We start from the raw sequence: 16,049 nt of genomic DNA on the forward strand, positions 1-16,049 counted from the left end.
AACAGCAACAGAAACAGTAGGTTTGACACAAACCCAGTGACTGGATGTGATTGAGTATGGCCCTCTGTCTCCTGTGGTTCTAGTCTCCACAACTGTCCTATGTGACATCACTGCTGTGGTTCTAGTCTCCACAACTGTCCTATGTGACATCACTGCTGTGGTTCTAGTCTCCACAACTGTCCCATGTGACATCACTGCTGTGGTTCTAGTCTCCACAACTGTCCTATGTGACATCACTGCTGTGGTTCTAGTCTCCACAACTGTCCTATGTGACATCATTGCTGTGGTTCTAGTCTCCACAACTGTCCTATGTGACATCACTGCTGTGGTTCTAGTCTCCACAACTGTCCTATGTGACATCATTGCTGTGGTTCTAGTCTCCACGATTGTCCCATGTGACATCACTGCTGTGGTTCTAGTCTCCACGACTGTCCCATGTGAAATCACTGCTGTGGTTCTAGGCTCCACAGCTGTCCCATGTGACATCACTGCTGTGGCTCTAGTCTCCACAACTGTCCTACGTGACATCATTGCTGTGGTTCTAGTCTCCACGACTGTCCCATGTGACATCACTGCTGTGGTTCTAGTCTCCACAACTGTCCCATGTGACATCACTGCTGTGGCTCTAGTCTCCACAACTGTCCTATGTGACATCACTGCTGTGGTTCTAGTCTCCACAACTGTCCAATGTGACATCACTGCTGTGGCTCTAGTCTCCACGACTGTCCCATGTGACATCACTGCTGTGGTTCTAGTCTCAACAACTGTCCAATGTGACATCACTGCTGTGGTTCTAGTCTCCACAGCTGTCCCATGTGACATCACTGCTGTGGTTCTAGTCTCCACAACTGTCCTATATGACATCCCTGCTGTGGTTCTAGTCTCCACAACTCTCTTATATGACATCACTGCTGTGGTTATAAACTTCATAACTGTGCCATATGACTTCACTGCTGTATTTCAAAACTCCATGACTCTCCCATATGACATCACTGCTGTGGTTCTAGTCTCCACAACTGTCCCATGTGACCTCACTGCTGTAGTTCTAGTCTCTATAATCATCCCATGTGACCTCACTGCTGTGGTGGATTGTGGGTGCTTAGGACTGTCAGTGAGTCTGCGTGATGCTGTAAGACCCTTCCCTCCCAGGGGGTTCATAAGAAGAACAGGGGGGACTTCCTGGTCCTGTTTTAACTCATTGTCTGTCCTCCCTTGCCCTCTGTCTCCTTCCCCCTCTGTCTCCTTTCCCCTCCCTCTCTTTGTCTCTCTTTCTCTCGTTCCCTCTCTCCCACGGCCCCAAGGGGTCATCAGGCCCTCTATCGTTCCAAAACGGAATGATGTTTTTTCTTCTTTTTCTTCTTCTCCCAATTTAACAAATCTTAACCTCACTGAGTGACTCATTCAAACCTTAACCTCACTGAGTGACTCATTCAAACCTTAAAACTTCTTATGGCTGCAATCCCGTTAACGGGATCGATATGACAACAGCCAGTGGAAGTGCAGGGCGCCAAATTCAAACAACAGAAATCTCATAATTAAAATTCCTCAAGCATACAAGTATTTCACACTATTTTAAAGATACACTTCTTGTTAATCCCACCACAGTGTCTGATTTCAAAAAGGCTTTACAGCGAAAGCACCACAAACGATTATGTTAGGTCACCGCAAAATCACAGAAAAACACAGCCATTTTTCCAGCCAAAGACAGGAGTCACAAAAAGCAGAAATAGAGATAAAATGAATCACTAACCTTTGATGATCTTCATCTGATGACACTCATAGGACTTCATGTTACACAATACATATATGTTTTGTTCGATAAAGTTCATATTTATATCCAAAAACCTCAGTTTACATTGGCGCGTTATGTTCAGAAATGCCTCAAAAATATCCGGAGAAATTGCAGAGAGTCACGTCAAATAACATAAATACTCATCATAAACTTTGATAAAAGATACATGTTTTACATAGAATTAAAGATACACTTGTTCTTAATGCAACCGCTGTGTCAGATTTCAAAAAGCTTTACGGCAAAAGCACAATATTCAATAATCTGAGAACAGCGTTCAGCCACAAAAGGAAGCCATACAGTTACCCGCCAAATTGTGCAGTCAACAAAACTCATAAATAGCATTATAAATCTTCACTTAGCTTTGCTGATCTTCGTCGGAATGCACTCCCAGGACTCCCACTTCAACAAGACATGTTCGTTTTGTTCGGTAATGTCCATCATTTATGTCCAAATAGCTATTTTTGTTAGCGTGTTTGGCAAATATATCCAAAGTCAGGAAGCGCATTCACTAAAAGCAGACGAAATGTCAAAAAGTTCCGTAACAGTCAGTAGAAACATGTCAAACGAAGTATTGAATCAATCTTTAGGATGTTTTTAACATAAATCTTCAATAACGTTCCAACCGGAGAATTCCATTGACTTCAGATGTGCGATGGAACAGAGCTCCCTCTCATGTGAACGCGCATGGTCAGAGCATGGTCAGCTCATGGCAGACCTTACTCATTCCTGTCTCCTTCGGCCCCACTTCACAGTAGAGGCATCAGACAAGGTTCTACAGACTGTTGACATCTAGTGGAAGCCGTAGGAAGTGCAAACTGATCCATATCCCACTGTGTATTCGATAGGCCATGAGTTGAAAATCGACCAACCTCAGATTTCCCACTTCTTGTTTGGATTCTTCTCAGGTTTTTGTCTGCCATATGAGTTCTGTTATACTTACAGACATCATTCAAACAGTTTTAGAGACTTCAGAGTGTTTTCTATCCAATACTAATAATGATATGCATATATTAGCAACTGGTACTGAGGAGCAGGCAGTTTACTCTGGGCTCCTCTAGGCATCTTTCATCCAAGCTACTCAATACTGCCCCTGCAGCCATAAGAAGTTAACCTCACTGAGTGACTCATTCAAATCTTAACCTCACTGACTCATTCAAACCTTAACCTCCCTGAGTGACTCATTCAAATCTTAACCTCACTGAGTGACTCATTCAAATCTTAACCTCACTGAGTGACTCATTCAAGCCTTAACCTCACTGAGTGTCTCATTCAAAGCTTAACCTCAGTGACTCATTCAAATCTTAACCTCACTGAGTGACTCATTTAAATTATTGTTGCTTTAGCTGAATTTGGGTTATTTAAAATGAACGCCAAAGGAGAAAGGGAGTAAGAGAGAGAGAGGGAGAAGGAGAGGGAGAAAATGAATGAGAGAGAGAGGGAAGGAAAGAGAGAGAGAGTTGGATAGTTGGAAGCAAGAACTTGAAGAGCCCTGTAATTTGGTTGTGATTCCATGACAGACAAATGACTCAATATGAGTTTGTGGCAGGCAGCCCCTGTCAGTTCCTAGCACACAGCAGCCAGCTGGGCTGTGGGAGGAGCTGGCCCTGGATCAGTTTTTAGTTTTTAGGTGGGGCCCTCTCTTTCTGTGTTACAACAGGAAAACACTAGTCATGCTTACTGGACCGGACCTCAAAGAGAGGAGAGGAGAAGAGAGGGGACGTCCCACTCTGGGCTTTAAGCTGAGAGAGAGAGAGGGAGAGAGAGGGAGAGAGAGAGAGAGAGAGAGAGGAGAGAGAGAGAGAGAGAGAGAGAGAGAGAGAGAGAGAGAGAGAGAGAGAGAGAGAGAGATGAGAGAGAGTGAGAGGAGAGAGAGATGAGAGGAGAGAGAGAGAAGGAGAGAGATGTGGAGAGAGAGAGAGAGAGAGAGAGAGAGAGAGAGGAAGAGAAGAGAGAGAGAGAGGAGAGAGAGAGAGAGGGAGAGAGAAGAGAGAGAGAGAGGAGAGAGGAGACGGAGAGAGAGAGAGTAGACGATGAGAGAGAGAGAGAGAGAGAGAGAGAGAGAGAGAGAGAGAGCTCCACAGCGAGGAAAAGGTAGACAGACAGTGGGGGTAAAGATACAGAGAAAGGTAGAGAGTGGCTGAGTTAAAGGAAGAATTAGCCTAACATGTAGCTAGCCCCCTTCCTCCCCTGGAGCAGCTCAGATCTGTGCTTTATGACTGGACCTCTGTTACTCTGCTGCTCTGCTTCTTCACCAAGCCATGCATTGTTCTCTAGTCTACTGTACTCTACTTGTTCCCCACACTCTGAGAGAGGTACACACAGTTAGCAGGACAGTTACAGATCATTTCCTCTGAAACACTTGGACAGTTCGTGGCTCTGTTAGACTGTCCGCGGCTCTATTATAGTGGTGAGTACTTGTATCCTGTTTTGGTCTTTCTTTCATTTAATTTCAGGGGAAATCGTATCTCTTGTTTCATGTATTTGTCTTGTCAAAGATTGAAATGCTTTGGATGGAGAAATAATAGAATTTAAGAGTTGTGAACAAAGTGAAAGAGAACTTTAGTTACTATGATGTCTTGTGTTGTCACATTGAGACATATAGAGACATTTTTGCTTCAGACATACATAAGGAGTTTCATGGTGAGTGTAACTGAGTTGGAATGAGATTATTGTTGGCTGAGCTGGTATTGTAACTGAAACTTTGTGAAGCATGCCAGCCCTCCTCTGCTTTCTGATTGACTGACTGATGCTGCTGAGTCACGATGCTAGCTGATTCCTACTGCACTGCTCCATGCGCTGTGTGTGTGTGTGTGTGTGTGTGTGTGTGTGTGTGTGTGTGTGTGTGTGTGTGTGTGTGTGTGTGCGTGTGTGTGTGTGTGTGTGTGTGTGTGTGTGTGTGTGTGTGTGTGTGTGTGTGTGTGTGTGTGTGTGTGTGCGTCTCCTGGTCCCTGCCTGCCTGCCTTCCTGTGTGTGTGTGTGTGTGTGCGTCTATACTTATGTGTGTGTGCATCTGTACGTCTGTGTGTCTATACGTGTGTGTGTGTGTGTGCGTCTATGTGTGTGTGTGTGTGTGTGTGTGTGTGTGTGTGTGTGTGTGTGTGTGTGTGTGTGTGTGTGTGTGTGTGTGTGTGTGTGGTGTGTGTGTGTGTTCCTCCATTAGCCATAATTAGCCCTTTACTCCTTCGTACTCCAGTACATGACAGGGTGAGTGGTGCCTCACATGTCTTCTCTGGAGACAAACAGATAGAGAAGGATGGATGAAGGGATCAGGATCCATTACTATTTATCATCAGCCTCTGAAGCCTCTATTGATTTCCTTTTCCATTGAGTGAGAACAAAGCCTTGCTCTCAGCAAAGACCCAAATAAAGAACCGTGCTACATATCAGCACTGAATCTGAGCCTCATGGCTGTTTATTGATCTCCTCTTCTCCTGGACAAGCACAAACACACACACACACACAACAGAGAACGACACACTCACACAACACCACCACACTGACACAAATGCACACACACACACACACAATGAGAAACATACACACACACAACATAGAAACACACTCAAATAAGTATGCACACACATAGACATGGTCTGTCCTTGTTCACTAGAGGAGTGCCATTGTTCAGTGTGTGTGTGAGTGTGTGTTTGGAGGTGAGGGGCTTTGACAAATAGCTGTTTTGCTGAGGGAGTGTGGAGCTCTATATTCTCTCTCCTTCTCTTTCTCTCTCCCTTTCTCCCTCTCTTTCTCTCTCTTCTCTTTAGCTCTCTTTCTCTCTCCACCTATCTTTCTCACTCTCCTTCTCTTTCTCTCTCTCTTCTCTTTCTTTCTCTCTCTCTCTCTTTCTCTCTCTCCCTCTGTTTCTCATCCTGTCCGGACCTCTGGAGCCGGCATCTGGAGCAGCAGTCAGCTGACAAGAAACAAGGGAACGGAGGGAGGGAGGGGAAAGAGGGGAAGGAGCGATACAGGAGGGAAGGAGGTATGGAGCCAAAAAACCTCCCAAGGTAGCTCCCCGAGCAGGCCTGCTTTATTGTATTGTACAGTTCCAGTCCCAGACCCAGACCCAGTCCCAGTCCCAGACCCAGTCCCATGCCCAGTCCCAGTCCCAGACCCAGTCCCAGGCCCAGTCCCAGTCCCAGTCCCAGTCCCAGTCCCAGACCCAGTCCCAGGCCCAGTCCCAGTCCCAGGCCCAGTCCCAGGCTCAGTCCCAGGCCCAGGCCCAGACCCAGTCCCAGACCCAGACCCAGTCCCAGACCCAGTCCCAGACCCAGTCCCAGGCCCAGTCCCAGACCCAGTCCCAGACCCAGTCCCAGTCCCAGGCCCAGTCCCAGTCCCAGTCCCAGTCCCAGTCCCAGGCCCAGTCCCAGGCCCAGTCCCAGACCCAGTCCCAGTCCCAGTCCCAGGCCCAGTCCCAGGCCCAGTCCCAGACCCAGACCCAGTCCCAGTCCCAGGCCCAGACCCAGACCCAGTCCCAGACCCAGTCCCAGTCCCAGTCCCAGGCCCAGACCCAGTCCCAGACCCAGTCCCAGACCCAGTCCCAGTCCCAGGCCCAGACCCAGTGTGTAATGTTCTGTATGAAGGATATCTGAATCCATATACAAAGAGCCTTCAGAACAAAGAAATAGATAGAGACATAGACAGAAATAGACCTGAACAAACAGGCTTGATTTGAGCTCTTTAGCTGGGAGTTCTCATCGAGGGGAGGCAGGGGAAGCTCACAGGAGCAACTGACAGGCTAAATCAGCTACCTACAGGCAGAGGGGGGAGGTAGATTGTTGGCACCGGAATAGAGCTACCCATGGCCCGAGGGGGGTCTGGAGGTAGATTGTAGTGAGTTGGTACAGTGATGTGAAGGAAGGGTTCCTCTGTTCTGTTCTGGTCTTCTCTGCCTGGGAGGTAATTAATGGAGTTTCAGCCGTCAAAGCCCTCTCTCTCTCTTTCTCTCTCTTTCTCTCTCTCTTGCTGTAGTAGCTGTCTCTGCCAGTCAGACAGACTGTCTTTCTCCCTAGACTCTTTCTCCCTCCCCCTCTCTTTCTCTCTGTTTCTCTCCTCTTTATTCTCTACTTTGTCTGTAGTAGTCTGTCAAGCGTTGCTATAGAGATAGACCTCTGAGCCCAATTCTCATGAGACACATCAGCTTGTGTAGATCAGAGACCACTTCTCTCTCAGGACTTGTGGACATTTGGGATTTGTTGACTTGTTTAAAGTAGACTTTGTTGTGGATAAAACAAATGGAGACTCATGGCCTGCCTGTCTGCCTGTCAGTCAGTGTGTTGTGGATGTGTCTACCTAATAGATGTGGACGGGCCAGACGTGAGCTCTGCAGAGGATCCGCTTAGCATTAGCCTTACAAAGCCAACACTTCCCTGTCTCTACAGTGTGCCCTGCAATGGCTGATCCTAACCCTGTGAGCCTCTTTGTTCTGCCTATCCCCTCAGTCATTCAGTCATACCATCAGCAGAGCAGCTACACACACACACACACACACACACACACACACACACACACACACACACACACACACACACACACACACACACACACACACACACACACACACACACACACACACACACACACACACACACACACGTCAATCCCTTAGCGTTGTGCGGTATGCACGGTGATGGGATTTCAAACGGAATGGAATCCGTTAATGAAAAGATAGAGATTCCAGTGTAGAGCCTGGGTGCTGTATTCAAAGCTTCAGCTCCCTATTACTGTGCCAACAGCAGAAAGCCCTGTGCTTTGTGCCAACAGTCCAGCTCTGTATAACAAACTATCCACTGGTCTGTGCCAGGCCAGGGCACAGCTCCACCACCCCACACTACCAACCGGTGAAGGATGGATGACATCATCAGCCATCACGTTTGGCATGTCCTGCCTGGACACCCAGATTTACAGAGGAAGTGAGGAAACCTTTGTAACATCTGCTGCAGCCTTTCTGCTCGTCACACTGCTGATCATGTGACTGTATATGATCTCCCAGTCTTGTCTGTGGAGGAAGAGAAGAGAGAGACGGTGAACACCATCCCTCATTACATTAACACCCCACACTGGGGTTGTTTGACAGTCTTTTCTCAACTCCATATGTACATGTGTTACTGCTTTTTCTGGTGGGCCTCTTGTTACATTCAGCAGATTATTTTATCCAGAGGGATTTACAGGAGCAATTAGGGTTAACTGTCTTGCTCAAGGGCACATCAACAGATTTTTGCCTAGTTGGCTCTGGGATTCGAACCAGCGACCTTTCGGTTACTGGCCAAACGCTCTTAACCGCTAGGCTACCTGTGCGCAGTACATTGAGTATACAAGACATTAAGAGCACCTTTTCTTACCACCCAAAAGTGGTAAAGCTGCCATCTCATATTTCTCAAATGAACAACAGGCATGGTTTAAAAAAGCAGATAAAGCAACATCTCACAGCACAACACCTCTCCCCTATTTGACCTAGATAGTTTGTGTGCATGTATTGAAATGTAGGCTATGTGTGCCGTTTTTTCATTTACAATTGAAATCGGAAGTTTACATACACCTTAGCCAAATACATTTAAACTCAGTTTTTCACAATTCCTGACATTTAATCCTAGTAAACATTCCCTGTCTTAGGACAGTTAGGATCACCACTTTATTTTAAGAATGTGAAATGTCAGAATAATAGTAGAGAGAATGATTTATTTCAGCTTTTATTTCTTTCATAACATCCCCAGTGGGTCAGAAGTTTACATACACTCAATTAGAATTTGGTAGCATTGCCTTTAAATTGTTTAACTTGGGTCAAATGTTCTTGGTAGCCTATCACAAGATTCCCACAATAAGTTGGGTGAATTTTGGCCCATTTCTCCTGACAGAGCTGGTGTAACTGAGTCAGGTTTGTAGGCCTCCTTGCTTGCACACACTTTTTTAGTTCTGCCCACAAATTATCTATAGGTTTGAGGTCAGGGCTTTGTGATGGCCACTCCAATACCTTGACTTTGTTGTCCTTGAGCCATTTTGCCACAACTTTGGAAGTATGCTTGGGGTCATTGTCCATTTGCGACCAAACTTTAACTTCCTGACTAATGTCTTGAGATGTTGCTTCAGTATAGCCACAATTTTCCTTCCTCATGATGCCATCTATTTTGTGAAGTGCAGCAGTCCCTCTTGCAGCAAAGCACCCCCACAACATGATGCTGCCACCCACGTGCTTCACGGTTGGGATGGTGTTCTTCGGCTTGCAAGCCTCCCCCTTTTTCCTCCAAATATAACGATTGTTATTATGGCCAAACAGTTCTATTTTTGTTTCATCAGACCAGAGGACATTTCTCCAAAAAGTACGATCATTGTCCCCATGTGCGGTTGCAAACTATAGACTGGATTTTTTTATGGCGGTTTTGGAGCAGTGGCTTCTTCCTTGCTGAGCGGCCTTTCAGGTTATGTCGATATAGGACTCATTTTACTGTGATATAGATACTTTTGTACCTGTTTCCTCCAGCATCTCCACAAGGTCCTCTGCTGTTGTTCTGGGATTGATTTGCACTTTTCACACCAAAGTACGTTCATCTCTAGGAGACAGAACGCGTCTCCTTCCCTTGCGGTATGACGGCTGCGTGGTCCCATGGTGTTTATACTTGCATACTATTGTTTGTACAGATGAAGGTGGTACCTTCAGGCGTTTGGAAATTGCTCCCAAGGATGAACCAGACTTGTTGAGGTCTACAGTTTTTTTTCAGAGGTCTTGGCTGATTTCTTTTGATTTTCCCATGATGTCAAGCAAAGAGGCACTAAGTTTGGAGGTAGGCCTTAAATACATCCACAGGTACACGTCCAATTGACTCAAATTATGTCAATTAGCCTATCAGAAGCTTCTGAAGCCATGATGGAATTTTCTGGAATTTTCCAAGCTGTTTAAAGGCACAGTCAACTTAATATATGTAAACTTCTGACCCACTGGAATTGTTAATCAGTGAATTATAAGTGAAATAATCTGTCTGTAAACAATTGTTGGAAATATTACTTGTGTCATGCACAAAGTAGATGTCCTAACCGACTTGCCAAAACTATTGTTTGTTAACAAGAATTTTGTGGAGTGGTTGAAAAACAAGTTTTAATGTCTCCAACCTAAGTGTATGTAAACTTTCGACTTCAATTGTATGTAGTTCTGTCCTTGAGCTGTTCTTGTTTGTTAATGTTCTGTATCATGTCATGTTTTATGCTTTGTGTGGACCCCAGGAAGAGTAGCTGCTGCTTTCACAACAGCTAATGGGGATCATAATAAAATACTAAGACCAATTGAGACATGGAATGTGTGTGTGCGCCATTCTGAGGCTGAATGGGAAAGACAGAAAATGTCAGTGCCTTTGAACAGGGTATGGTAGTAGGTGCCAGGCGCACCAGTTTGTGCCAAGAACTGCAACTCTCCTTGGTTTTTCAACAGTCAACAGTTTCCCATGTGTGTCAAGATTTTCCCATTTTACTGGAGCGCAGAGCGAGATTCCCAAAGGCTGGAGCGCCCACTTCAATTTCGCTCCAATTTCACTCCAGTAGTGCTCACTTCACGAGCTCAGGGCATACCCAGCCCAGCATGCATTTATACTCTACTTATGTGCTGCTATAGCCCCTTGCTTTAGCTACTGTCATGGAGCACTAAATATTTTCATTAAAAAACTGATAAAACAAACAGGTGCTAAATCAAGGTGACTTACAAAGATGAGGACCAACAGCAAGAGAGGGAGTGCGGTGATGTAGTGTCCACAACTAAAGAATCATAGTGGAATCTGAAAATACACTTATCCTGAAAGCATGATGGTGTATTTACTACATGCACATGCTAACAGAAAGGAACGAGGTGGGTAGATAACTAAGTGTGTCATTGTAGCAAAGTATAAACAGTATGTATGTATAAACCAAAAATCTGATCTCTTAAATGTTTTGTTCATTTTTGTTCTATTATCTATACAATAGGCCATAGTTGACTGGCATATTCCCACGTTCAAGGAGCTTCCCGTTTTGATTGGGTTATTTTGCATAAAAACCTTTAGGCCTACCTATAGAAAGATTTTCAAAAACAACCCGGCATCTCTGCCCAGCCTGGCAAGTGGCCAAAATGGTGTTTAGCACACCCAGTGGCTCTGCAGTGTGGAGAGGATATTCTCTGCTGCTGGCCTGCTCTCCAGACATCATCGCATGAGCCTGAAGCCACAGACTGGCCGAACTAGTGTTTCTAAAGATCAATTCAAAGGCACTAATAAGTAATTGTTAGTTTCATTTGTATATCATTCTATGTAAGTCACAGCCTATGTGCCCAATCCACATCGACAGGGCTACAGTGGATCGGGTCGAGAGCCTCAAGTTCCTCGGTGTCCAAATCACTAAGGACTTAAATCGATCCACTCACACACACAGTCGTGATGAAGGCACGACAGCGCCTCTTCCCCCTCAGGAGGTTGAAAAGGTTTGGCATGGGCCAAGTCCTCAAAAAGTTCTACACCTGCACCATTGAGAGCACCTTGACTGGCTGCATCACTGCTTGGTATGGCAACAGCACCACCCTCAATCGCATGGTGCTACAGAGGGTGGTGGAGATACCCCAGTACATCACTGGGGCCAAGCTCCCTGCCATCTAGGACCTCTATATCAGGAAAGGAAGGCCCGGAAAAGCGTTAAAGACTCCAGCCACCCAAGCCATAGATTTTTCTCTCTGCTTTTGTATGGCAAGAGGTATCGGTGCATGAAGTCTGACACTAACAGGCTTCTGAACAGTATTTCTCGTGAATATTTGTTCTACCTTGTTATTTTTAGTACTACATTGATATTGATTACTGCATTGTTGGGTTTAGAGCTTACAAGAAAGGCATTTCACTGTACTTGTGCATGTGACATTAAAACTTTAAACTTTAAGGAGAAAAAATGCATACTATGTACACAGCCACGTTTACTGTATCTAAAACATAAATACTGTAAACTACTTTTCATTGTTAACAGGAAGGCTACATCTCTCAAGGGTGTCTATGAATTCTACTGACGTTATGCAAAAAGGATGGGTAAACAAGTTGGACTATAAGCATATGTAATAACAGGAACAAATTTATTCAAAAGATAGCCCTTTAGTCTATTCAACATAGCAAAAAACATAGAGAACAGATGACTCAATGAATTATATGTGGATTCCATTGGAGTTATTCCTCTATCTCTCCATCCATTCTCCTCTCCTCCATCCATCCTTTCTTATTATAGGGCAGAAATATCATGTCTTCAGCATAGCGTCTAAAATCTGGCTCATGTTTCATCTCTGAACTGTATTTTTATCTCCCTATCTCTCTTATCTGAGCACACACACACATACAGCCTCACGCACACACACACACACTCTCTCTCTCTCTCTCTCTCTCTCTCTCTCGCTCACTCTCTCTCTCTCTAAAGCACTTAGTCAGGGCATGTCTTCTGTCATTAGCATCACCTCTGTGTTGTTCAATAGAAGCTTTAACCCAAGGTTCCTATGTCACTTCTCTCATCAACACATCAAGCTAGTCAAGAATGTCATCTGTCATCAAGGCAATAGCCAAAGCCTGTGCTGATCAGTAACTCTGTCAGTCCCTCTCTGGGTTTCAACTCCCAAGTCCCAGAGGAGCCACATATTCATCTGTGTGTGACAGTCCCTCACACTCACTTCTGAGAGTGTGTTCACTCTCAAACACTCTGCTGAGGTCTCCATCAACACCAGCTGTCTAGCATGTCTGTAGAAAACACCAGTGTGTTTGCTGAGTGTCCCACTGTGGGCTTATGAAGCATGTTACCGTGAGGCTTTTGTGAGCTTGGCATTGGGAGTTATGACCGCTCTGCTCGGAGCTGCACTTGGTTCCAATTAGGTAATGACATTCCAGTCCAGGCTATTGCCAAGCCATATGGTGGGGGTCAGAGGACTCCCAGCAAGCCAAAATTGATTCTGTTAAAGTACCATGAACATTTGTTAGGTCGCAGAAAATGTTCTCATAACACAAAACTGTCCAGTTGAGGTGCTGATTATAGAATGTTTGTATGAAACATTTGCCTGTTGTTGCCAGAATGTTCCTAGAACACATTTAATATGTTCTTTAAAAGGTTCCCAGAATGTTTCATTAGGTTGTGGGAACAGTCTAGTGAGAACAACATGGGGAAATCACAAAATATATGTTCACAAAACCCCAAAACTGTCCAGTTGTGCTGATTATTCCACAATGTTTCTTTGAGGGTGCAAAAAAGCATTAAACTGATGTTACAAGAACGTTGTCTGTTCTTTAAAAGTTCCAAAAACATTTATTTAGGGTGTGGGAACATTGAGGGGATACGACAAGAGATCCCAAAACACTAAAACTGTCTAGTTGTGCTGAAATTCAGAAAACAATTGTATCAGGGTGCATTCCTTTGATATTTGATATTGCAAGAATTCTTTAAAGAGCATTCAAAGAGTGTGCAAAGCTGTCATCAAGGAAAAGGGTGGCTACTTTAAAGAATCTAAAATCTAAAATATATTACTACATGATTCCATATGTGTTATTTCATAGTTTTGATGTCTTCACTATTATTCTGCAATGTAGAAAATAGTCAAAATAAAGAGAAACCCTTGAATGAGTAGTTGTGTCTAAACTTTTGACTGGTAGTGTAGGTGAAAGAAATTAGAATACAGTAGAAGTTGCAGAATCCTGGATGCTCTAGCACGTATCCTCCGCACACAAATCATCTTTATCATAGTTTATGTACAATTTATCTATTCTCTTGTGAGAGATGTAGTCATGTTGTTACAAGGGAGAGTAGGGAATTGAATTTCCCAATGTGTAACACAGAAGCAGGGGGGAAAGTCATTTTCCTCTAGTTTATTTTGTATTTTGTGAGCACACTAACATGAATTGGCTTCCATGATGTCTTTGTTAGAGTACATGGATCTGCAGTAACAACCCATCCTGTCGGCGTCCTGTCTGTCTGGGCCTTTGTTAGGACTATCACGTCACCACAACGTCCTTTTTCACACTCTGCCCAGTCATAGAGATTTCAACCAAAACCATCCTGACCAGACCAATCACTCTGTTTTCCTTTAGAAAAAAATGGTCATCCTTCGTTCTGATCAGGGATGAATGTGAGGAAGAAATGGCTGTAGGTAGGTTCCCTGTGCCCTGTGTGCATGTGTTTGTGTGTGATGCCTGGCTGCCTGTGTGTGTTGGTCAGGATGACACACCTCACACAGTAACACAGTATCCAATTAAACCAAGCTGTTTACCTTCCCCTCTCCCAACGCTATCACCACACCTCCCCTTGGCTCCTCATTTTGATAACAGCTCTGAAGCCATTTTCTTTTGCTGGATTTATGTGGCTTGTGTAGAGGCTGAAATTAAATGCTTATTACATTGATATTTAAACATGTCAGAGGGCAAGTAGGCCTACAAAAGGGACCTGCAGTGGAATGAAATGGTGGTATATTAGCAGGTCAGAGATCACAGTGAGATGAGAGGATTAGTGATGTTACCTGAGCAGTGAAACATATTACTCACAGATTATACTGTAATGTGGCTGGGGAGAACCACACAGCCATGATTACACACATAGTGATTTAACAGACACTCTTATCCAGATCGAGTTACAGTAGTGAGTGCATACATTTTAATATTTTTTTTGTATTGGTCCCCCATGGGAATCAAACCCACTGCCAAGCTCTACCAACTAAGCCACATGGGACTAAGCTACACGGGACACATTACTGCAGAACCTCAAATAGTAAGCCTATGTCCATCCTTATTCCTCATAAGGGAACTAGGGAGGAGGAAAGTAGAGTCTTTTACAGCAAGCAGGGTCTAATGTTTTGTTGGGATACATTGGATCTCTATTGTCTGGTCTCATCTCCTCTCAGAACATCCACACTCCACCCTAAGTCAGACCCAGCAGTACACAAGCTTTTCCTGTTTTTGTTGCCCATGGTAACGGGCCTGCGTGTATCAGCGGTGATGTCATGCAGTGATATATGACTTGTGAGAGTGAGGGGGGGATGATGACCTCGGCACCGGAGGGTCCCAGGGGACCCATATCAGCGGGGGCCAGCTCTCAGCATCAGGACTTTCTCACAGTCAGTATCTGGCCTGTGGCTCCCTATCTTGGCTAGAGCTCCGGAGCTAAACCCCACCACCTCCATGGGGATCACATCGCCAACACAACATGACTAAACCTCTCCCTTTGACAGACAGTCAGACACAAAGAAGAACAGCTTTGATTATAGGGGTTCAGTAGGGGTTTGATTATAGAGGGGTTCAGTAGGTGTTTGATTATAGAGGGGTTCAGTAGGTGTTTGATTATAGAGGGGCTCAGTAGGGGTTTGATTATAGAGGGGTTCAGTAGGTGTTTGATTATAGAGGGGCTCAGTAGGTGTTTGATTATAGGGGTTCAGTAGGGGTTTGGTTAAAGAGGGGTTCAGTAGGCGTTTGATTATTGAGGGGTTCAGTACGGGTTTGATTAAAGAGGGGTTCAGTAGGGGTTTGATTAAAGAGGGGTTCAGTATGGTTGCAGTATTGGTTTCTGAAGAAGTCTACCTATTCTGAAACGGATAGCATTCTCCCTGTAGACATTGACAATATAAGTGTTTAACGATGTATGATTTGGCATACATTTTTTTATAGAATTTACAGTGACTTGATGGTTTGAAGGAGAAGGGTCATTCTCTCTAGTGGCAGATGGGTGGCGCTATTAGCCTGGGCTCTCTGGTCAGCACACACTAAAGACTAGCTGTATCTGTCCATGTTAGCGAGAGTGAGGGTTTGAGGAGGCTGATGTTATATAGAAAGAGGCGAGGCTGAGGAGGCTGATGTTATATAGAAAGAGAGCCAAGGCTGAGGAGGCTGATGTTATATAGAAAGAGAGGCGAGGCTGAGGAGGCTGATGTTATATAGAAAGAGAGCCGAGGCTGAGGAGGCTGATGTTATATAGAAAGAGGCGAGGCTGAGGAGGCTGATGTTATATAGAAAGAGAGCCGAGGCTGAGGAGGCTGATGTTATATAGAAAGAGGAGGGGCTGAGGAGGTTGATGTTATATAGAAAGAGGAGGGGCTGAGGAGGCTGATGTTATATAGAAAGAGGAGGGGTTGAGGAGGCGGATGTTATATAGAAAGAGGCGAGACTGAGGAGGCTGATGTTATATAGAAAGAGGAGGGGTTGAGGAGGCGGATGTTATATAGAAAGAGGCGAGACTGAGGAGGCTGATGTTATATAGAAAGAGGAGGGGGGTAGAGGAGGCTGATGTTATATAGAAAGAGGAGGGG

At 44.8% G+C, this 16,049-nt stretch overlaps 1 protein-coding gene across 4 annotated transcripts in view; it reads left to right on the plus strand.

Moving 5' to 3' along the window:
- Positions 1 to 16,049, plus strand: part of sash1a (SAM and SH3 domain containing 1a) — a 303,260-nt gene that overhangs the window by 160,359 nt on the left and 126,852 nt on the right. Inside the window, exon 1 of one of the 4 annotated variants that reach the window (XM_055885298.1) lies at positions 3,873 to 4,199. The exons of the other annotated variants lie outside the window; for them this stretch is intronic. The gene's annotated coding sequence lies outside the window, so the exon portion shown is untranslated. Of the gene's footprint in view, positions 1 to 3,872; positions 4,200 to 16,049 lie in introns of those variants that run through there. 4 annotated transcript variants of the gene reach the window in all.

This window comes from Salvelinus fontinalis, chromosome 27 (genome assembly GCF_029448725.1).
Source record: "Salvelinus fontinalis isolate EN_2023a chromosome 27, ASM2944872v1, whole genome shotgun sequence".
NCBI classification, from domain to species: domain Eukaryota; kingdom Metazoa; phylum Chordata; class Actinopteri; order Salmoniformes; family Salmonidae; genus Salvelinus; species Salvelinus fontinalis.